This window comes from Pleurodeles waltl, chromosome 7 (assembly GCF_031143425.1).
Source record: "Pleurodeles waltl isolate 20211129_DDA chromosome 7, aPleWal1.hap1.20221129, whole genome shotgun sequence".
NCBI classification, from domain to species: Eukaryota; Metazoa; Chordata; class Amphibia; order Caudata; family Salamandridae; genus Pleurodeles; species Pleurodeles waltl.
In genome coordinates, this window is record NC_090446.1 from 1,461,487,594 (window position 1) to 1,461,512,757 (window position 25,164).

At 43.5% G+C, this 25,164-nt stretch overlaps 1 long non-coding RNA gene across 3 annotated transcripts in view; it reads left to right on the forward strand.

The window, feature by feature from the left end:
* LOC138246496 (uncharacterized) overlaps positions 1-22,872 on the forward strand; it is a 218,770-nt gene extending 195,898 nt beyond the window's left edge. For 2 of the 3 annotated variants that reach the window (XR_011194299.1, XR_011194298.1), the window contains 3 exons: positions 16,547-16,689; positions 18,725-18,905; positions 21,867-22,872. This is a non-coding gene — a long non-coding RNA (uncharacterized lncRNA). Of the gene's footprint in view, positions 1-16,546; positions 16,750-18,724; positions 18,906-21,866 lie in introns of all 3 variants that reach the window. The other variant, XR_011194300.1, reaches the window with a different exon arrangement.
* Positions 22,873-25,164: the final 2,292 nt, after the last annotated feature.

The following is a 25,164-nucleotide window of genomic DNA, read 5'->3' on the forward strand; positions in this document are numbered from 1 at the left end:
AAGCCACTCTTTGAAGTCTCCCCCACTTCAAAGGCATGTTTGGGTATACAAACAGGGTCTCTGTCCCTACCAACTCAGACACTTCCTGGAGAAGAGAACCTGAACCAGAACCTGCATCCTGCTAAGAAGACCTGCCTGGCTGCTCAAAGGACTCACCTGTCTGCTTTCTGTGAAGGACTGCTGCCTTGCTGCTCTCTGGCTGTGGTGAAGAAGTGCTCTCCAAGGGCTTGGATACAGCTTGCCTCCTGTTCCCTGAAGTCTCAGGACCAAAAAGACTTCATCTCTACAATAAGGACTCCTTGTGCTGCGAAATTCAATGCACAGCCTGCCAGAAACAACCCACAGCCTGCATCGCGGTGAAAATTTCACTGCATGCTGAACCAGAACGACGTAGCCAGACTTCGCAACAAGAAGATCGGCGCAGCGCCTGCCAGCTTCCAGAGAAGAATCGACGCAGCGGCTGCCGTGCGGTAGAAAAACGCCTACCAGATCGACGCAGCTCCAGTGACTTCATCCTATCAGTGCCGGAAGGCCATGCATCGTCACCTTGGCGTCTGAAAACCCCACAACCCGAAGAGGATCCATGTCTGAGCGCTGGAAATCGACGTACAACCGTCCCTGCGTGAAAACTAACCAACACATCGCTGTGTGCTGCCTGAGAAATCGACGCACACCCCTTTGTTTTCACGCATCTCCTCCTCTGCAGCCCTTTGCGGAGATTTTTCAAGCGAACCAGGTACTTTGTACTTGAAAGAGATTCTGTTTGCTTTTAAAAGACTTAAGGCACTTCATATCACTTTTCAGTGATATCTCTACATTTACTTATTTCATCTTTGATCGTTTTGACCTGCATTTATCCATATAAATAATATATATTTTTCTAACCACTGTGTGGTGTATTTTTGTGGTGCTATATTGTGGTATTGTATGATTGATTGCACAAATACTTTACACATTGCCTTCTAAGTTAATCCTCAGTGCCAAGCTACCAGAGGGTGGGCACAGGATAATTTGGATTGTGTGTGACTTACCCTGACTAAAGTGAGTGTCCTTGCTAGGACAGGGGGTAAACTGATTGCCAACCAAAGACCCCATTTCTAACTCAGGGTTCCCCGGACCACTGCCTGCTCTGAAAAAATGACAAGAAAACATTGCATTTTTGTTTTTGAAATGCATCCCGTTTTCATTTAAGGAAAACAGGCTGCATTAAAAAAAATGCTTTATTTAAAAGCAGTTACAGACATGTTGGTACACAATCAACTCTCACCTCTCTCTCTGAGGTAGGAAGCTACTCTACTACTCTCATCACCTTGCTAAAGCACCATGGTACTGATGAAAGGTCAAAGGGGAGCATGCAGAATAGCTATAATCAACACCGCCTGGTGAATTTTGACGCAGACACTCCCTGGCTATCAGAATGGTAAAGTAGGCATCATTCAGGTCCAACTTTACCAACCAATCCTTTTCTAGCAACATATCTCTTAAGAGATGGATTCCTTCCATATTGAAATGCATGGAGACAAGGAATCTGTTCAGATCTCTCAGGTCTATCAAGGGCCTCCACCCTTTGTCTTTCTTTTCCACAAGGAAGAGTATACTAACGAAAACCCTGTGCTCTAACGGAACTTCTATAATGGTGCCCTTCTGCAATATATATTTTACCTCTTCTACCACTTTCGGCTGATCCGCAGTCAAACTTAGTTCTCTTGGGGGAACAGTTTGGAATGGTTTCTTCAGGAAATCTATCTTGAATCCTTGGACGGTCTCTAGCACCCAAGGAGCCTGCATAATTTTTTCCCAGGCCTGGGTAAAAAGTCTGAGGTGACCTCCCACTCTTCCCATGGAAGAAGAAGAAGCTGAAATGGTTGTACTCATCCTGGTAACCGGTTGAGCCTTGTCCACATGACCTATTCCCCTTGCACAATGAAAACATCCTCTTTGGGGATAGAACGTCATGCTTGCACCTGCCATGGCCTTTTTGTCTGAAGTTTGAGAAGCGGGACCTCTGGGATCCTCATCCGGTAGAAAGTCCCCTTCTGCTGGCTGGTCCAAAAACACCTGGACTGAAAACCCTGCGCATTTTAGACTGGTCAGTAAAGGTTGCCACGTACTTGCCCAGGGTTTTGATTATGATCATGGAGGTCGTCCATATCTAAGTCCCCTTGTTCAAGGTCTAATACGTATTCATTTAAGGGCACTTCGCTCTGTTGTTCCTCCCCTCCCAATTCAGTATCCTGAGTGCCAGTAGGGGCACCTGATTACGTTGTGCCGCACTGGACACCTTTCAGTTGTGTGCCGCATAGGACACCAATCCCCTTCAAGGTGCTTAGACCTCCCAATCCTTTTGAGGTGCTTGGACCTCCTGTTTTCTTTGAGGTGCTTGGCCCTCTCATCCATTTAAGGGGTGTAGATTTTCTCTCAATGTGTTTTGATTTCCTCCTTCTCTTACCTCTTTTAACTCTGCAATTAGAGTCTCCCTCTGAGATGGACCCATAATCAGGATCATTATCATATTCCAAAGATAGTTTATTAATCATCACCTGATCGTGTCTCACCTACGCAAGTACGCATTTCCTGTTGAATTGGCTTCTTAATTAGTTCCTCATTAATCTTTGCAAGTGGAATTTCAGGGCTCTCTGTCTCATGATCTGACATTGTTAGTTAAATGAGTGAAAGGAGTATTATTTTAAATATTCACAAAATACCCTGTAGGTAGATGGTCTAATGGGATACGGGAGAGGGTTGGTTTAGAACAAAACTTGCTGTGAAGCAATAAACACGTGACCTGGATGAGGATCAGTAATCTCTAACAGCAAACAGCTTATCGCAGAGGCACTAGGGGGGGGGTCATTACAACCCTGGCGGCCACAGTGGCAGTCGGACTGCCACCATGGTTGGACCGCCAGCACCACCAGATTATGAGTTTTTGTTGGTCTGGGGGTGGTGGGGGTCCTACTTGTCCAAGGCAGAGCTGAAAGCAACACTGCCCTGGGGATTATGAGTTCCTTCTCTGCCAGTGATTGCATGGCGGTAGCACCGCCATGTAAAGGCTGGCGGAGACTGGGTGCAGGAGGCCCCGGGGGGGCTTGCACTGCCCATGCCCCGTCACGAACTTCACTGTCTGCGCTGCTTATACGTTATGGATGTTTTGTTCTAGAATGTTTACTCTGTGATGTGAAAAGGTCTTCAAGTGCTGTATGGAGTGGCATTAAAGGAATAATGCATAATGGTAGCCTGCGGTCTTTTAATGAAATAAAGCTTCAGAACACATCATCATGCTGTACATGACAGAATTACATCATATTCAAAACACTGCATTCAAAATATATTTTGTATGCTGAATGTACAGTGTGAAAAGGACAGAAAAATTACTGTATGCAAGAATAAAATGGTGACAGGCCGCAACAATCATTTAAAAAAAGACCTACATTATTAATGTTGATTAATGTTAATTAAAAATAATTACTGTTACTAATGTTAAGATAAATACAGATTCTTAGTAAAAATCTCAATTCAGTATGTTAATCACACATGCAAATACAATTCTATTCCAGGACTGGAGGATTCAGATTATGCTTCTCTTTTTTTTACTGAACAATTACAGCGGCCAATTAAACCACTTGAAACTCAATTTACATAATCCAGGAGTCCAGTGTCCTGTCCAGTCAAGGGCCAGCTACCCTTAAATATGATCCTTCCTCTTTCTTTACTGCTACAGCAGCGGAAGATAAGTTGTTTCCTTCATTTCTATGCTAATTGTGCCTTGCATGCATGTTTATAATTTGTTCTGTTTTAGCGACTTGGCAATTCGCCCTTGAGGTCTCGGTTGAATACCTCATCGCGCAGACCAGCAGTGGAGTGGGAGCAGGGATTCTGAGCGAATGCTCTGCTTGCCTCGAGGACCGCCTCCTGTCTCAATCGCTCTCTGAGAGCCTACATAATACTTGTGCAGGGGCTGATTCCCACCCCTGAACTCTTCCAACTCTCACTGCCATGGTATACTACGCTGAGGAGGATGAATGTTACCAGGACATGCCTGAGGTGCCCTTTGAGCACCAGATGGAAGAGAGATTAGTGGAAGCCTTGCATAACCATGTGCAGGATTCCGTGAATCAGGCTCTTACTAAGGCGCTGAAGCATTTTACTCAGCCTTTGATGAGATACGGTGGATGTGAATTAATGAGGGGCTCCTTACCTGATACCTTGGCCAGAGACAGCCAGCCTACCGATTTGGCCCTTGCCCGGAGAGCCTCTTCGGGGGATCATCCTCTGCGGACTTGCTTGCACAAATGGCCGCTTTGCTCCCATAGCTTTGCTCCTCAAGGACATTCCGGAACCTTCTCCTTTCCAAAATCACAGATGGCAGGGATGTCTTCCCCACCCTCCTCTCAGTCCTCTGATTCTGGTCATTCTCAGGAAGATCCACAACCTGCAGTGAAGCGGAAACCAAAAACTCACCACTCCAATGCTAAGGTTCCCAAGCCATTATATCTGCTCTTTGACACAGAAAATACTGTGCATCCACGTTCCACCAAATGGATTGCTAATGAAAGGAATTGAATGTGAAGTGCGTAACACCTTAAGGCCGGTGCCTTAACCCTCTCTCCTTGGTAAGGTGGCAGACACACCAAAGTTGGACCCCAATATGACAACCTTCCTTAAACAATTTGCAAAAGATCCTAAGAAGAGTCTCGATAGAGCGTGGCACGGATGCCAGAATAAACTGCTAGGTTCAAGCAAAAGAGTCAAATTCCCATTTAGACCTGGACACAGTCCTGGAATGAACCCAAAGAGCAATGTGCCTTTTCTGTAATGCCAACTGTGCCATATCCACAGAGTGCCATAAATCTTTTCTCATGTGCATTGACCAGAAACTGGCAGAATTGGCCTCTAGAGAGGCAGGCACCTTGGTGAACAGCCTATTGTTCGGAGACAAGTTTGTGAAGGATCTTGGAAAATATGTCGTCACACTTTCTGCATTGGACAGAGCCCAAACATCCATGAAAACATTATTTAATAGTGGCCTTTTTGCCAGGGCCGGATGCTTCCTACCTATCACAATTCATCCAACTTCTACCGCACCCGCAACAGAGAAGATCACAGCTGTGGCCACCGAGGTGAATACCGTGGAGGAACCAATGCGTCAGATTCCACCTATTGAGGTAAAAGTGATACCCTTGTCAGAGGTTATTTTGAGGGGAAGGATAAGGTTTCACCTGCATGCATGGGAATTAATCACCAAACGCCCCTGGGTTCTGGAGACGGAGCAAGGATTTCAACTGGAGTTTTATTCCACACCTCTTCAAGTGAATCACCCCAACCCTCTTCTTTTTTCCCAAGCAGCAAGCAATATCATAGACAACAAGGTTCGCTCTCCTCTTTTAAAGCAAGCGATAGTTGAGGCTCATCCCATCCTCAGGGTTTTGTCAGTACAAGATTTTTAGTTCAGAATAAAGTGGATGTTCCTGCTTGGTCCTGCACTTCAAACATTTCAACTCATGGATAATGTACAGCCATTTCAAAATGGAGGGCATTCACTTACTTCAAGACCTCTTGCAGGAAGGAGATTGGTTGGTGCACCTTGACCACAAAGACGCATACTTAACAGTTTCCATTTTGCCCCTTATTGGCAATTCCTTCAGTTTTGTTGGCAAAAACGTAGGTACGAATTCACTGCCCTCCCCTTTGGGTTTACCCTGTGGTGTTTCACAAAACTATTATGCCCAGTAGTTCAATATCTCAGGGAAAGGGGGGATCGACTCATTATATATCTCAAGGATATTCTGATCATGGCGCGGAGCAAGGACATGGTCATTCTACACCTTTCTTGGACTGTCCAACTATTGCAGGATCTCGGGTATTTCATCAACTCAGAGAAATCAGTCAGGACTCCTTCCCAAACCATAGAGTTCTCAGGTTTTCAGGTAGATTCCCTCAGGATCCAGCTTCAATTGCCTTTGATGAAATGGAGTTCCATCAAGAAACAGTTGAGGAGAGCCCTTGCCTTTCCGACGATATCATTGAGGATTCTAGCACAACTCGTGGGTCTTCTGGTGTCTTCCATCCTAGCCACCTTCCCGGGTCCCTTTCATTATCAAGCTCTTCAACGCCTAAAAATCTTACATCTTCAGAAGGGGTTATCTTACTCAGAACAGATAGTGCTTTTGGAGCAAGCCAGGACAGAGATGTCCTGGTGGTTGGATCAAATGGATGCGTGGTACGGCAAGGCCATTTTTGCATCATCTCCAAATGTAATCCTAGAATTAAATCCCAGCCGCAGGGGCTGGGGGGGCTCAATGTGGTTCACTGGAGACAATGGCCACAGGTGGTCTCCTGAGGAACTCAGCCTACACATCAACTGCCTCAAATTATTAGCTGGAGCATTTGCAATCTGATTTCTTTCTCCCCGCAAAGTGAACTGCTACATCATACTCTGAATGGACGTTGTGTCAGCAGTACACTACATAAATTGGTTAGGGGGAAGGAAATCACGTACTCTGGATGACATTGCCAAGGTCTTTTGGCATTGTTGTCTACAACATCAGATTTCAGTGATATTGCGGAATATATTTTGGGACGCTCCAATGCGATAGCGGACTGGAACTCTTGCTTCCTGTGAGACGTCAGCACCAGGAGGCTTTGTCCCAGAGCCCTGAATCTACACTGGGTTTCATGCATGATAGATCTGTCAAATCTTTCCAGAATGTTCAGCTCCCACTCTTTTACAGCTGGAGCCTGGATCCCCTAGCGATGAGCTTGGATGGCTTTCTCCAATCTTAGTTGTAGGGTCTCCTATCTGCCCTTCCCCACTTCTCCATGATTCAGAGAGTACTCTCTCAGGTGTGGAGACAGTCGGTGAAGATGGTCTTGGTAAGCCCTATTTGGAAAGCGCAACCTTGGTTTACAGTAGCGTTGTCATTGTATTGCGCGCCTCCAATGTGGATTCAGTCCTTCCCAGATCTCCTCACCGATCCCATGGTTCGTCCTCATCCCCTGGTGATTGAAGATTGCTTGTCCCTCATGGTGTGGAGACTTTCTGGAGATGTTGACAAAAGCTGGGAGTTTCAGAGAATGCACTGTTCTTCTTGTCACAGTCTAGGGCTCCCTGCATTCAAGTATCAGTAATAAGCAATACAAGGCGGCCTGAAAGAGAAGGACACATTGGTGTAGTGAGCAGAGTATTGATCACTTGGGGGCTGGGATACAAATGATTGTGAATATGATTGTGAATTTTTATCTGAACTGGTTGCTCAAGATTTAGCTTTTAGGACGATTAATAATTTTCATTCTGCTGTTTCAGCGTGTCACCCACATTTGGATGTCATGCCTGTCGGAGAACATCCCTTGGTCTGTAAACTCCTCATGGGTATTAGGATGGTTTGCCCTCCACAACGAAAATAATCAGTCTTGTGGGATGTTGACATGGTACCGTTTTTTTTTTTAGAACTGATGTATGTTTGTCTGTTTGTTTTAAAATAGATTTGAAATATATATTTGGGGAGTATATCTTAATGTCCTGAAGAAGGTGGTGGAAGGACTTTTGAAAAACCACTGAAATGCTGGACCCATTGGAACGGGCCTAAATTTGAACAGAGACTGTGGACAGAAGTCAACAGGCCCACACCAAAATACCAAAATTGGTACAGCGCTTATATAATAGACTAGAGTGGGTGCCTTTTTGTTTTGTCTCCCTTATGTCTGATTTTTATGTGTGATGGTTTTATCATTGTTCTTAGTTTGTAAAGTGAGGTTTTATTTTATAATTTTATGGGTTTGCATTAATTAAAACTATATTGTTTATCAACGATTCCTTTATTTAGATTGATGATTGGAAGCACTGAGTGGTTGAGACTGTGTATCGTGTGTGGTTCAGTTTAGTTTATCGCATTGGGGAATTTCCTTTTATCACTGTTTTTGAGAGCTTGGCCAGCTAATGAAGAACTTTCTTGTAAACAGCTGTCGGCTAAGCTGACACTTCTTTTGTGTTTGATTTCCTGTAGGGGTGTAATAGATGTGCACACCTTGGGAATAGCTGATAGAGTATTCACTCCATCTGGAGTTTCGTTCTCTATTTCTAGATGTACAAAAACTGCATCACGTTGTGTGTCATATCCTGCTTTTCCTCATAAGCAGAAGTTATATGTTGTAAAATGTCTGAAAGTATAAGAGGAATGTACGCAGAAATTTCATAGAGATTTCACAGGTCAATTGCTCATTTCTTCACAGAAGCCTTTTAGTCCGGTTTTAGCAGTAACTTCGGCTCCTTGGCTTAAATGGTTGTTGGAAGAAGCTGGGGTTGATATCTCCCTTTTCGGGGCTCACTCTGTGTGTGGAGCCAGGGCATCAAAGGCTTTTTCTACTGGTTCACGTTTAGAGGATAATATGGCCGCAGCTGATTGGTCTTCTGATTCCATGTTCAAAGTGTTCTATCACAAACCAGTTGTAGACATTGCATACATGGTGATGGCTCAGCTTTAAACTGGCATAATCTGAAGTCTATGGTCCTGCCATAGAATAAAAAGACTTCTAGCTGACACATCAAGAATTTTCAATTCTATTCAGGACACAGAGGCGAGGATTATCCTACTCATAAGAACATAATATTGTATTTAAAATATTTCATGTAATTCAGAGTATTATGAGTGTTGATTAAATGTACAATGGTTTCATCATGATGTTGTTTCTCACCCGAGATTGATTTAGCGTTCATGATTTGTTGGTATTCCTCGCTTTATTTTTTTTGGGTCCACGGGAGCGGATAAGAACTCCACATGAATTTGTTTAACGGACCAAAGGTGATGTTCCGTTGAATTGCCGTGATGGGAGTTCTGTCGACTGCTGAGTTGAATTTGTTGTGGTGGACAAGTTGCTGTTCCAAAAGATTCTTCATTGGATTCGGGTTGTTAAGCATTATTCTTGAGGTTTGCAAAGAAACAGGAAGGACTATGGTGGCAGGAGCATGTATACAGAAAGCGAACCACTGATTGGGCAGGACACTGGACTACTGGGGCTCATGGGTTATGTAGTTTGAGTTTTAAATGTTTTAATTGGCCGCAGTAATTGTTCAGTAAAAGAAAGAGAAGCATAATCCTCACCTCTGTGTTCTTAATAGAATTGAAAATTCTTGACGCGTGAGCTAGAAACCTTTTTACATAAGAGAGAGATACCAAGTCTCATAGACACACCCTCAAAACTAATTTAACTAGTTACATCTCTTCTGCCCTCCCAACATCCTGTTTTCATTGTGTCTCCCACCGACACATACCTTCTGAGTGGCTGCGGTGCAGCAACTCTAGCGTTGCTCTTTGTTCTATGAAAGGATGGAAATCATGGCATCTCACTAAACGACACATTGGAATTTGGTGGTGTAGTGGTGATGTTCCTGCAATGAGTAGGGTGGGGGATTTGATTGGGCAGTCTCTCTGTTGGAGGGTCAGCGCATGCACTCAAGGATCTCTTCCGGGTGTTGGTGTCTTTTTTGCCACTGCAGGAGGTTTCAAAAATGGAGGCAGCGGAGCGCCTTTCAAAGCAGCTGATAAGGCCCCAATAGAAAATTGGAAAATTAAGACTATTATTGCTAATCACCAACATGATAATGAATTGCCAGGCCTAAAACTGTCATTGCTAAACATTTAAAAGCATGCTCTGAACTTTGTCTAACCTGTGCTTCATGACTTGCACAACTTGCTAGGCTGGTATATATTTTTTTTAATGTTTCTTCTTTAACCTCTTCTTGGCTTGTAAAATTACAACTTTCTTTAAAACAATAGAACCCGTATTACTTACACCCTTACCCAACTAGTAAACCACTTTGGAATGCGCTAACGTGTATTTAGAAAATAACATTGCTGGAGTTGGAAACATTAACTTTACATGAATGATGGACACTGAGTGGATGTTATACTTATGTATGTAAAATTATTCTTATAGACGTGAAGAGCACATAAGAATGGAAGCACATGTATCCGATCTTTGTCATCTAACAAGATGATGCATTGTCTACTGTTGCAAAATCTCAAGAATTTCATAACATTATTAAAAATGGGTCAATCATTAGGGAAAGGGTAGGGATCGGATGACAGGTCTTACAAACTGAATGTTCTTTTCTAACTTTCCCAGACTAAGAGACAGTATCAGTTAGATGTACTGCAATTGTGAGAGTAGTGATGGAATCTGGACACTCTTCATGTGTGCTTCTGTAACCTGAAATTTTGGATAAAAAAACTATATTAATTATTTAAATAAATATTTCAAAACAATTAGAACTCTCTTTATTGACCGAAATGGCACCAAGTTATTAGTTAAAAGATTGTTATTGCAGTTTATAATTTTTTCAGCCACTCTTAGATAAAGGTTCATACTGAGGGTCCAGATAAGAGTAAATGAGATATTAAATGAAAGAGGGACAGTGCACCCAGCATTAATTCTGGTAGCAGAAGGAATGGTTGAGTGCTAGGAAACAATTAAGCTGCAACAGATTAAAAAAACGTTAGAAGATAGGTGAAAGATAGAATAAACTTCAGTGAGAGGATGAAGAGTAGGTCAATGGTGGTCACAAGTGGCAGCTGCTGCTGAACCGAACAAAACTATTTATGGACCTAAGTATTAATAGGGCTGTTGCGTCGATGAGTATAGAAATGTTTGAATTATTGTTTTGTTCTAATAAGAAAAGAGGTTATCAGACTAAGAAGTAGTCTAAGATCCAGGGATAGATAATCCAATTATTTTGTCTGCTAAAGTGAAGTGTAAATCGTGAGAAGTCGTAGATTACACATAATCAGGGAATTACAGTCTTTTGTGTGCATCAAAGAAAACTTGTTAAAAGGGACCTTACTTCAACAGGTTGAGAGACTGTTTGATTTCTTAAGGAGAAGCAGACAAAGATTTAGTAACATTTGTATATTTTAGTGGTTTTCTGTTAAGAACAAAAAAAATTGTGAAGAAGGGGTAGCTGATGCAGAGACGTACTAGTGTGCTGCGCTGTTATTGGTCGGATGGCGAAGGTTTGCGCCATGATTGGCAGAAGTTCAATGGAGAAGAAGTTCTGTTTCTGATCATTGTAATTAACCCAAAGTTTTGACAACAATGAAGATTTTAAAGTCGATAAGAAGATTAGAAAGAGGGAATGTGGTGATTCCTATTAGAGAGGGAGAAGAAAGTCCTCCAGAAGGAACGCCAGGTCACCATATGATGGTAGAGAGGGGAATACATACATGTCTCTGGCTCCAAGAATGGAGTAAAATTACAGAAAAAGGCGGGCGAGCTGCGTTTCCCAAGATGGGGAAGCTTTAATTTGGCAGTATTAAGACAGTTGAGAGAGATGTCGTGTGATTTAAAACCACCCACTAGACCCACCCAGCTTGAAGCATTTTGTGAATGGGAGAGAATGGCTTTAAAGCATGAAAGGAAAAGATATATTAGACGAACAAAAAGAGCAGTAAGAAATTATAAAGATGCTGTTTGGGACCGCAAGGCACAGATCTGGAGAAAGACTATAGCTGAAGGGTGAGATTATACCCTACGCATATAAAGGAAGAATATAGAAAACCGAGGGAAGAGGAAAGGCCACCTAGCAAGAAGTTTAAGGGAGAAAGCAAGATACAGGAAAAACAAAAGACAGATACTGACACTGATTCAGGGGACGATATATTGGAGGTAATGCTATCAACGCATTCTCCGCCATATGTTAAATCCTCTGTAAGAGATTAATGAAATAGTTTGACAAATGCTACTGCTCCTGTACATCCTGCAGTTTCATGGCTTACTAGCCAAATGCGAACACTGATGCCTGTAAATACATCGTCCGGAGTGGAACAGCAAATCCCATCACAAGTAGTGTTCTCATGCAGCCCTTGAAACAGAGAGCTATCGTTAGTACTTCTGCCCAAATTAGGGCTTCCCAATTGATATCTCCATCTCAGGTGTAAGTTCGACAGGTTACAGTTACTCAGACTACAGAACTAGTGTCAGAACAAAAAGATTCTACACAGGTCACACCGACTGTAGAGACACAGCAAGCTTCTGGGGGCAATCTAGTGAATAGGTTTGTCCCGACTTCACAAAATTCACAAATTATGGTTTGGACACCACCACAGAATGTCATGGCATTAAAAGAGGGAAGTCGGTTTGTCTTTATGACACAACCTACACAAGCAGAGGAAATAAAGGATGAGTTCCAGAAAGGATACAGGAAGTTATTAAAAAGTACAGAAAGACATTAGAAGCAGAGAAGCCGAGCACCAGTTTAGTTAGTGCTGAGACAAATCCAGAAACCCAAAACGAGAGACTAATGAACATTCCACAATTGAAAGTAGAATTGGAGGAGGTCTTGAGATCTGTTTAAACATTTCTAAAAACAATTGGTCTATTTGTGTAAAGAAATTACCAGAAGAGTAGCACAAGTGTATAACAGCAGCACCAGCGCTTCGATGCCTCGGCCGGAATGCACTTTATAAATACGAAATACAATACAATACAATAACCAGTTGACAGAATTAGCAAATAAATACGATATAGATATTTCAAGGAGTGTGCCTCTTTAGAGGAGTTTTAGGATGCAGTTAGATGACAATTCCATTGAACAATGAGCACACCAGGGTTGCAAATACATCTTACCGAATTGGTGAAATGTGTGCACAAATGGAGTGAGATGGAAAAGTACAAAATTAAGTGGGCACAAAAGCAGGAAAAGAAAAAGAAGCTAGCGGAGGAAGCTGAGGAGAAAAATAAAGAGCAGTCAGAAAAGAAATAAACCACTACTGCATATCCCTTGAAAGAAACACCAAGCGGGACATACATTCATGTGCCATGGAGCAGAGGTGATCTTTTGTCATTTACTAGCAATCCCTCCCAAGAATCTGGATTATTTAAAGTTAGAATGCAGCAAGAGGTTACGGAAACTATACATGAGTTTTATAAATGATTGATGAAAGCCTTTCAGCAGCATATAGGACAGACACATTTAGAACCAGGAGATATAGGTTTCTTTTTTTACAAGTTTTGTGCTTAGATTGTGACCTGAAATTTGTCAGCATATACAGCAGAATGTCATTTGTTGGCAGAAAAGTCTTTGAGTGAGATTTTGAAGTATGCAAAGTATCGTAAGGATGAACAGGAAATGAAACAGCGAACGATTAAGGAGAAATTCATGTTAGGCCAAACTAAGTTGGCACAACAAGGGTTTTAGAATCCTACAGGTAGTGACAATGAGGCAGCTATTCATGGGATGAGAGGAGTGATACAAATAGGAATTCAGATATTATCAGGAAGAGGAAGGGGAGTTCCTATAGATTCAGGAACAGGTGTTGATATTACAATGCTAAAGAAAACAACTGCCTGTTATATGTGCAATAAGGTGGGAGACTGGAAGCAGGAATGTAGATTTAACCCTGATAAGAATCATGGTAAATAATTGCAAGAGATGAATCAGGTCCAACTATCAAATGTCCCTTTGAGACAGACTCAAGCCCCATTACAGAGTCAAAATCAATTGATACCCATGCCACAAACCCCTGTGATTCAGCCTAATGTGAACGGAGTCAGATTTCATCAAAATCAGTTACCTCGAATGTCCCAAAATGTAGCTCAGAATCCCGTAATAATATCACAATTCCCAATGTTTGACGAGAATGAGGTACTGGATTTTGGCATGTCACAATGACGGTGCCTGAGAGGGGAGGCAGATTGCATCTTTGGTGCAATCTTAGCGATAGACCAGAGTGGACCATATTTAGATGGAATTGTAAATGGTCATTCAGTAGTGTTTTGAATAGACACTGGCACTATCTGTTCTACTCTGAGAATAGCAGAAGTACCAGACCTATCCCTCTCAGGAAGAATAATACAAGTAATAGGTTACTAATCCAATTTCAGAAGAAGTTCCGGTAAGAATAGGATCTTTCAGAGACAAACATCAGTTTGTAGTATGTGATTTAAGTTCTTTCAACCTGTTGGGAAGCGATTTATTGTGAAAGTTAAATTGCACCATTAGTTGTGCTCCGGACAGAGTTATTTTCCAGATACATGATGACGAAAATATGGGAACTAGACCAGGTTTAGGAGAAACTGCAGAATTCTTCCTGATGTTGTTATTAAATCATTTGCCCAAGGAACTAAGTGAAAAAGCGAAGGCAGATGTCTGGGACGTTACCGGATCAGACATTGGATTAATAAAAGGAGTTAAGCCAGTACGAGTAAAAGTTAAGTCAGGTGCGATTTTCCCCAGAACACCTTCTTACCCAATGACACCAGAAACAATAGCAGGAATTAAACCCCTGATAAGGGAAATGTTGGAGAAAGGAATATTAAAATAACTGATTGGGAGTCCATGCAACTCACCTATCGTGGGATTATGTAAACACAAATGGAAAATACAGAATAGTGCTGGGTTTGAGAAAAATCTATGAAATCGTAATCCCATGTTGTTCCGTGGTATCAAAGCCAGCCAACATATTTGACCAGATTCCGTGTACAGCTCAATGATTCAAGGTGATTGGGTTCTGTATTGCTTTTTTCATGATACCTTTACACAATGACAGCCAGTTCCTATTTTCCTTTGAGTTCCAAGAGAACGTAATCATGTGGTGTCATGTCCCAAGAGGTATACTGTGAGTCTGTCACTTTTAAATCGGATTTTAAAGAAAAAATTGTAACCTTTGAAATTGCCATGTAATTCAGTCTTAATTTAGTACATTGATGATCTACTGATCGCATCCAATTACTGAAGAAAAATGTCAGGAAGATTCAATAGCGTTGATAAAACATCTGGCTGAGAATGGACACAAGGTGTCACCACAGAAACTGCAATATTATTGAAAAGAAGTACAATATTTGGGACATATAATTGAGTAAGGAACAAGCAAACTGTCCAAAGAAAGGGTTGAAATTATTTTCAAAATTAACACCCCAAGAACACAAAAAGAGGTCAAAATGTTTCTTGGATTGGTTGGCTACTGTAAGCAGTGGATACCCAACTTTTCCCTGGTGGCAAAACCATTGTTGAAAATGATTCACAAGGATATTACTGATCTGATTCCATGGGACAATGAATGCATGAAATCATTCCTAGAATTGAGAGAAAGTCTCTGTCGCACACCCGCATTGGGAATGCCAGATTACACTGAAGAGTTCATTCTGTTCTGCAGTGAGAGGAAAGGGTGCGCTCTCTCAGTACTAACCGATATTCACAGAAGTTACAAAACACCAATTGCATACCTCTCTGTGGCTCCTGATCCTGTTGCAGCCACTTTGCCTGGATGTTTGAAAACAGTAGCCACAGTAAGCGCAAGTCTCAAAGTGTGAAAACATTGTGATGGGATTTCCCTGAACTGTCATGGTCCCACATTTCTTTGAGGTGATACTAACCAAAACTAAAACACAGCACCTCACAAATTCATAACTTACTAAATATGGGCAACAGATATTTTCTGGAAACAATGTAGTCCTAAAAAGAGGTCATGTTTTAAACCCCAGTGCTCTTTTACCAATACCTGAGGAAAGTGATCATTATGCACATGATTGCCTTGATGTGCACCAAACCCAGACCAGATATAAAAGATGAGCCTTTGATTAATCTAGATTATGTACTTTTTCTGGATGGCTCATGCTTAAGAACAATTGAGGGATACTTAAGAGCATTGTATGCAGTTGGCACCATACAAGAAGTAGGTGAAGCATCTTTGTGACAGGGAATTACATCTGCACAAGTTGCAGAGTTGATTGCTCTTACTAGAGACTGGAAACAAACCAATGGAGTAAAAGTGATGATTTTCACAGACAGTCAGTACGGGTCTGGATTTGTCCATGACTATGGGCAAATGTGGTAGCAGTGAGGTTTCATGACCTCTGCTGGAACGCCTAATAGAAATGGGCAACAAGTGAAGGATCTATTCAAGGCTTTACAAAAACCCATTAAACTAGCCGTTGTGAAATGTGATGCGCATAAGAGTGACTGTAGCTATGTCACAATCAGCAACAGGTATGCTGATAAAATGTGCACGTTACTGTGCAACATTGGCATGCATTTATGACGGATCACACATCATTGCAAATCAGGAAGGGAGCCTTCTTGCAGTCATTCCGAGAACTGCAAACAATTGGGATGAATTGAGATGAATGCAGTGAATGCACCGAATGAAGAAATGCAAGGTTGGGTCAAGGCAGGATGTGGAATTGATGACTGTTAGAAATGGGGTCTCTAGTTGGCAAAGGTATACACCCTTGTCCAAGTAGGGACCACAATCCTAGTCAGGGTAAGTCACACACAATCCAAATTATCCTGGGCCCAAACTCTGGTAGCTTGGTACTGAGCAGTCAGGCTTAACTTAGAAGGCAATATGTAAAGTATTTGTGAAATAAATCATACAGTAATACAGTGAAAGCACCACAAAAATACACCACACAGGTCAAAAAATAGATAATATTTATCTGAATAAAATAAGGTCAAAACGATAAAGATCCAATAAACACAAGTTGAAATGTCATTTTTAGAATGTTTAAAAGAGTCTTAATCCCTGGAAATAAACAGTTGTCTCTTTGTTTCACACAGTACCTGGTATGCGTCAAAAATAACAATGCACGGAGACCGCAGAGGAGGAGATGCATGGAAAAATAAGGTGGTGCATTGATTTCTCTGACACAGCACAGGCGATGCGTCATTTCTTTCCACGCTGCAAGGGGGTTGACCTTTATGTAAGTGTCAGGCTCTCCACCCTTCCAGCCCAGGAAGACCCATTCAATATGCAGATGACTGTAAGTGTGACTGAGTGTCCTGCTTTTGTGATTGTCTGGGTGAAATGCACAAGGTAGCTGTCAACCATCCCAGCCCAGACATTGATTGGAGACAGCTTGTAAGACACAGATGGTTTTTAGGTGCAGATAAATAATCACTTTCTAAAAGTGGCATTTCTAAAATAGTAATATAAAATACAACCTCACCAATCAGCAGGATTTTCTATTACCATTCTGGCCATACTAAATATGACCTGGTTACCCCTTTCAGATCAGAATCTACCACTCAAAAAGTATATGCGGGCAGTCCTAATGCTAGTCTATGAAAGGAGCAAGCCTCACAGTAGTGGAAAACGAATTTAGGAGTTTTTCACTACCAGGACATATAAAACACATGTGTACATGTCCTGACTTTCACTTACATAGTACCCTGCCCTATGGTTTACCTAGGGCCTACATTAGGGGTGACCTATATGTAGAAAAAGGTGAGTTTAAGGCTTGGCAAGTACTTTTAAATGCCAAGTCAAAGTGGCAGTGAAACTGCACACACAGGCCTTACAATGGCAGGCCTGAGACATGGTTAAGGGGCTACTTATGTGGTGGCACATTCAGTGCTGCAGGCCCACTAGTAGCATTTAATTTACGGGCCCTGGTCAGAACAGTAACTGAGAACAGGCAGAGTAGTGCTAAAAAGAAATAAAGATTAAGGCCCTCATTATGATGTTGGTGCTCGACCGCCATATAATGATGCAAGTACTACCACCCACGACCAGGGCTAAGTCGACCGCCGGGCCGAAGGTAGCCACCTTCGATCCGGCGGTCGACCATAGACCGCCAGTGGGATAATGATCCTATTTCTACCAGGGATTTCCTGTCGGGATTCCCCGCCAGGTAATCCCTTGCGGAAAGCATACTGGTGACAGGAATGCTCCTTCCTGTCACCAGTATGTGAAACACCAGCCCCCCCACTGCCACAACCCCCACCCACTCCCCAAGCCCTTAGACCCCCTTCCCCTGAACCCTGAAAATCTAACCCATACCTCTCCTCCCCCTGATATCCCTGTAGGCCCTTCCCAACCCCCCTCACCATCCCCCACCCCCCTCCTCCGTCCAGGACTCCTCCCACCCCACCCTTTCCTCTCGGACAGCACTTACCTTTTCTGTGGCGCTGCTCCGGGAGGGAACGGGCTCCCTGGATGCTGCTCCGCTGGCAGTGCTTCGTCTCCATACACCGCCACGCCTATTATTGCATCATAATAGGCGTGGCGGTGTCTGGCTGATGTGGCGGTGAGGGTAAAGCAGCATTCAACTCCGCCACCGACCACCAGTATGGCGTCTGGCGGTTCACACCGCCATCAATGGCGGTGTTAACCACCAGGCGTCATTGTATGGCGGTCATAGACCTGCCAGCACTGGCGGTCCTGCCGCGGCGGTGATCTCGGCGGTCCACTGTTTGGACCGCTGATATCATAATGAGGGCCTAAGTGTTGAGTATAATCTACCACCGCTGTGTCCCACACCAAACTGGCCTCTGAGAAAAGCTCCCTAATAATGTCATATGCTGACCTGGGGGGGACAACTAGATGGCAAACTGGATGCACTTGCAGTACATCCAGACAGAGGCCCAGGTCAAACTGTAACTCCTATATTGTATGCCAGCTCTGACACCATTGTGTATTGTCAAGTTGACTCAATGATGCCATACACCGTACTAGGAGAGAAATGTACATTGTCATGTCTTTACTCAGGCAAGATATGAAGGTATCAGCAGCCATCTAAACACCAACATATTCTAAGAGCTTGGAACATGCTGTATGCAATTGCAGATTTCTGTGTCCCACATTGCATTAACCCAGACTTATTAGCAGCTGTCATTTTCATTTCAGAGGATCATGTAAATGCAGTGTGTGCATCTCATATACCATGCTTAGTTGTCTAATTTATACATCACTTGTTGCATCACTTACAGCAACAGTGTGTTCCTCTTCTCCTACAGGTAACCTTGCAAACCCCCAACATGGAGAGGACACCAGAGACTGACACTACCCCTCTGGATGAAGGCCCTAGTGAGGAAAATACCCTTGGATATATGGACACTGAGGACGAAGCAGTCAACAACTGTCAGCATCACCCTGTCCACAACGACTCCTCCCAGCCCTGCTGAAAGTACATGACAGGTAATCATTTGCCCCCAACCTGTGTCTCAAGGACAGTCTCTTCCATTGTGTCCCCCCAGTACAGGTACCTGAGTCTCCTAATGTCACCCCTGACAGTGATGGTCCTGCCACCAGTGGGAGTGGGCACACTGTGCCAGGGGCACAGGTACGTGGGGGTAGGGTGCATGGTAGGGATGGTGTGGGCCACAAGATGGGTGCTCCAAAGGACACAACTGACCAGGAGACCATCTCCCAAAGATTTGGGAGCCTACCAAAAACCCCAAGCCATGATGGGCTAGGTACTGACGTAGATGGGGGAGATCCAACGGCTGCAGAGGGACAACCACCGGGAAGCCATGCAGCAGTGGCAGGTGATGGGATGCTGAGGGACATGAACACTACCCTGAGTAGATTTGGCACCCAACATTAGGCCTCTTCCACTAGCATTAAGATATCAGGTCCTTCTACATCTGTGGCTGATAGTGGAATTGAGGCCCTGCCAGGGGAAGGGAATGCCTCAGACACCCCACCCTCTGTAGCAGAAAAATGTGGACATCCACCCAGATATCCTGGAGGAGCAGATGCCAGGACCAACCCACAGCCAGGAAGTGAACCTCTCCTGATTGGTTCCCCTTGTGTGTCACTGATACACCCTGTCGACTGTTCTGAAACAAGTCCAGTGTCCTATGCTGCAAGGACACTGGACTTGTGTTTCCAAATGGTGTAGCAGCTACCCTGATGATTTCATCCACCATGACTGAACCCTTCACTTTTAACTTTGTGTTATTGCTGTTTCAAATCACTCATTTGGTTGTACACTCCCTAATAAATACCACTTAACCACAAATCCTGTGTAAGTGTGGTGTATCAGCTATATACAACTGTCATGTATAACAGCTATTGTAACAAAATGTTCCTCTCCAATGTTAAACCTTTATCATGGCCATCACACATGTACTGGATAACCAGGATACATATAGCATTGGGATTGTAACATAGCCATGACACAAATCACCAGTAATGTACATCTCCACATATGTATTTGTAGAATGGCAATCAGCACATTTTGAAGTCATGCTGTGGACTTCAGTGTTTCAGCTGAGGTGTCATTCACTACCAACCCACAGAATACAGATGTTAGGAGCATGTCAGTCTTTCACCATCCCAGAAGGCAGACAGGTTGGTTCCATGTATCATCAGCTAAAGCCTTATCACATACCCATACCTTACCTTCCAATTGATTGTACCCTATGAAACAGACAAAGGTCAGTACTAACCTCCCCATTCATGGAACCTTCCAATTACCATGGTCAGGTATCTGTAGGCTTGTCACTCACCCATGTCAGTTTTCAGGCACATGCACATTGGTCTACAATAAGAAACACACTTACAGCTATGCACAAGTTAGAACACATACAACACAAACCATAATGATGATTGAGGGTCTTGATACCACATTATGACATGTGTTAGACACAAATGGACACACACGTGGCACCATCAGAGCCACCTACAATACTAAACAGGTCTTTTTTGTGGAAAACGACACTCCCATCCCACTTTCCTGACAGTCTGGGTATAGAACACACACACACCACAAAAGTCATGCTAAACAGTACCTGGTGTAAACCATGTCCACTTCTCATGTCAGTCTGAAAATCCAATCTCCCTGTGACACTGCCTGAGATTGCTAAATGAGGATGAGCCAAACCACCAATCTGCAAATATGTGATTGACAAAGATTAGGTATAGGCCAGAGTGGAACATATACATCGCATTAGCAATGCTTAACTACAAATGTGACTTTGATTGTGAATTTACAAAAGAATAGACTCTTTACATAACAGTTCTGTACACAACTCCAAGTATTAATCTGCATGCGTATCTGAGTCATGGGCTTTGGAGCCTCTTAAGACCTCACTTATGGTGGTAAATAGAACATTACATGGCATGCATAACCTAAACAATACCCCAAGGAATCACAATTGTAACATCGCAACACATACCTTGAGTCAGCTGAAGTACAGATTGATGACATCTGCCCTGATGTCTCCAGCTTCATCCTCATCATGCTCATACTCACTTGGCAAATCTGCATTTCCACCCACAGGATCTGCTGGCTCCCCCTCATCTGCTATGAATGGTATCTGACGTTTCAGGACAAGGTTGTCGAGCATGCAGCAGGCAACAATTATTTGACATACCTTGTGGGGTGAGTAGAGGAGGGCTCTTCCAGACTTGTCTATGCTGCAAAATCTTGCCTTCAGGAGCCCAAAAGTCTTGCCCTTCCATGGGCCTCATTGAAAAAGACTTCTCCTGGCGTGGTTGGATACTCACTGGTGTCAATAACTAAGGACGGTTTGGGTAGCCAGAGTCCCATGTAAGGTATAGTGACACCAATCCAAACTTTAATCTTGAACATCCTCCAGGCGTCATTATATGGCAGTCATAGAACCACCAGCACTGGCGATCCTGCCGCGGCGGTGATCTTGGCGGTCCACTGTTTGGAACGCTGAGATCATAATGAGGGCCTAAGTGTTGAGTATAATCTACCACCGCCGCGGTGCAAACTGGATGCACTTGCAGTACATCCAGACAGAGGCCCAGGTCAAACTGTAACTCCTATATTGTATGCCAGCTCTGACACCATTGTGCATTGTTCAGCTTCAAGTTGACTCAATGATGCTATACACCTTACTAGGAGAGAAATGTACATTGTCATGTCTTTACTCAGGCAAGATATGAAGGTATCAGCAGCCATCTACACACCAACATATTCTAAGAGCTTGGAACATGCTGTATGCAATTGCAGATTTCTGTGTCCCACATTGCATTAACCCAGACTTATTAGCAGCTGTCATTTTCATTTCAGAGGATCATGTAAATGCAGTGTGTGCATCTCATATACCATGCTTAGTTGTCTAATTTATACATCACTTGTTGCATCACTTACAGCAACGGTGTGTTCCTCTTCTCCTACAGGTAACCTTGCAAACCCCCAACATGGAGAGGACACCAGAGACTGACACTACCCCTCTGGATGAAGGCCCTAGTGAGGAAAATACCCTTGGATATATGGACACTGAGGACGAAGCAGTCAACAACTGTCAGCATCACCCTGTTCACAACGACTCCTCCCAGCCCTGCTGAAAGTACATGACAGGTAATCATTCGCCCCCAACCTGTGTCTCAAGGACAGTCTCTTCCATTGTGTCCCCCCAGTACAGGTACCTGAGTCTCCTAATGTCACCCCTGACAGTTATGGTCCTGCCACCAGTGGGAATGGGCACACTGTGCCAGTGGCACAGGTACGTGGGGGTAGGGTGCATGGTAGGGATGGTGTGGGCCACAAGATGGGGGCTCCAAGGGACACAACTGACCAGGAGACCATCTCCCAAGTATTGGGAGCCTACCAAAAACCCCAAGCCATGATGGGCTAGGTACTGACGTAGATGGGGGAGATCCAACAGCTGCAGAGGGACAACCACCAGGAAGCCATGCAGCAGTGGCAGGTGATGGGATGCTGAGGGACATGAACACTACCCTGAGTAGGTTTGGCACCCAACATTAGGCCTCTTCCACTAGCAATAAGACATCAGGTCCTTCTACATCTGTGGCTGATAGTGGAATTGAGGCCCTGCCAGGGGAAGGGAATGACTCAGACACCCCACCCTCTGTAGCAGAAGAACGTGGACATCCACCCAGATATCCAGGAGGAGCAGATGCCAGGACCAACCCACAGCCAGGAAGTGAACCTCTCCTGATTGGTTCCCCTTGTGTGTCACTGATACACCCTGTTGACTGTTCTGAAACAAGTCCAGTGTCCTGTGGTGCAAGGACACTGGACTTGTGTTTCCAAATGGTGTAGCAGCTACCCTGATGATTTCATCCACCATGACTGAACCCTTCACTTTTAACTTTGTGTTATTGCTGTTTCAAATCACTCATTTGGTTGTACACTCCCTTATAAATACCACTTAACCACGAATCCTGTGTAAGTGTGGTGTATCAGCCATATACAACTGTCATGTATAACAGCTTTGTAACAAAATGTTCCTCTCCAATGTTAAACCTTTATCATGGCCATCACACATGTACAGGATAACCAGGACACATATTGCATTGGGATTGTAACATAGCCATGACACAAATCAACTGTATTGTACATCTCCACATATGTATTTGTAGAATGGCAATCAGCACATTTTGAAGTCATGCTGTGGACTTCAGTGTTTCAGCTGAGGTGTCATTCACTACCAACCCACAGAATACAGACGTTAGGGACATGTCAGTCTTTCACCATCTGTGCCCTTCAAAGCATTTCCAGAGGCTTGGGGAGGCTACTCCTCCCCAGCCCTTAACACCTATTTCCAAAGGGAGAGGGTGTGACACCCTCTCTCAGAGGAAATTCTTTGTTCTGCCTTCCTGGGACTGGGCTGCCCAGACCTCAGAAGAGCAGAAGCCTGTGTGTGAGTTGGCAGCTGCGGTAGCTGCAGAGAAAACCCCAGAGAGCTGGTTTGGCAGTACCTGGGGTCCATGCTGGAGCCCCAGGGATGCATGGGATTAGCACCCCAATACCAGATTTGGCATTGGGGAACAATTCCATGATCTTAGACATGTTACATGGCCATATTCGGAGTTACCATTGTGAAGCTACATATAAGTATTGACTTATATGTAGTGCACGCATGTAATGGTGTCCCCGCACTCACAAAGTCCTGGGAAATTGCCCTGAACTATGTGGGGGCACGTTGGCTAGTGCCAGGGTGCCCTCACACTTAGTAACTTTGCACCTAACATTCACTAAGTGCGGGTTAGACTTATAGGTGACTTATAAGTTAATTAACTGCAGTGTAAAATGTCTGTGAAATAATGTGGACGTTATTTCCCTCAGGCTGCAGTGGCAGTCCTGTGTAAGATTTGTCTGCGCTCCCTATGGGTGGCAAAAGAAATGCTGCAGCCCATAGGGATGTCCTGGAACCCCCATACTCTGGGTACCTAGGTACCATATACTAGGGAATTATAAGGGTGTTCCAGTGTGCCAATTAGAATTGGTGAAACTGGTCAGTAGCCTATAGTGACAATTTTAAAGGCAGAGAGAGCATAAGCACTGAGGTTCTGATTAGCAGAGCCTCAGTGACACAGTTAGTCACTACACAGGGACACACATTCAGGCCACAAACTATGAGCACTGGGGTCCTGGCTAGCAGAATCCCAGTGAGGCAGGCAAAAACAAACTGACATACAAGTAAAAATGGGGGTAACATGCCAGGCAAGATGGTACTTTCCTACACATTAGGGTTCCAAATCCTGTGAGTATTCATTTTTACTGCATTTTAAAGTAATTTTATGACATTATAAGGCCCTTTGTATTTTGACAACAATCCCTCTTTTCTAGGAAATTTGATTTTAGTCGCCAACCTTCACTGACGTGTTTTTCACAGCTTAAAGTACATCATAAATTGCTTTCCTCTTCTCTTTCATTTTTCTCTTCAATCCACAATTTCTTCCACATGATCATGTATATCTTTTATTTTCTCCTGTACCCATTTGGGAGCAACTTCACAATTAGGTAATCTACGCCTGAACAGCTAGAAAGACGAAACCCTGTGCTAGAATGTGGTGTCAATCGATATTCATGAACCTTTTTTCTCATCCCTTCTTCCCATCTCATACCATGCACTGAAGACAACTGTAAACATTCTTTCACAACTTTGATAAAATGTTCAACAACCCCATTAGATTCCAGATGGTACAATGCTGCTTTTTTGTGTTTGACACCTCTGTGTCTCAAAAACATCTCCGTTAACTCAGAGGTTAATTGAACTCCATTGTCTGTGAGGATAGATGAAGGAAATGTTCCCTCTCAAACAGCTCTTCCAGGAAACATATGACATCTTTAGATTCCATCAAATTCACTACTTTAAATTAATTTTAGGCCATTTTAAGTACGTCTATGCAGACGATAACATATTGATCATGTGACTACATTCTCACTGGACCAAGTATATCCAATGCTATATCCACCATGGTCCTGCAGCTTCTTCCCTTATGATCACTGGTTGTGTCCTACATTTTAATACTTTATCAGATCATGCACATTATGACAATTTCTGACCTCTCTCTCCACTAACATATCCATTTGCAGGCCACCAGTAGTTATCCCTTACTCTCTCCTTACTCTTGAAAATTCCTATATGACTAGCATGGGCATGATTGACTAGCTTGTTTCTCCGTGCAAATGGAGGAACCAGTTTGCTGTGCCTTACTAGGACCCCAT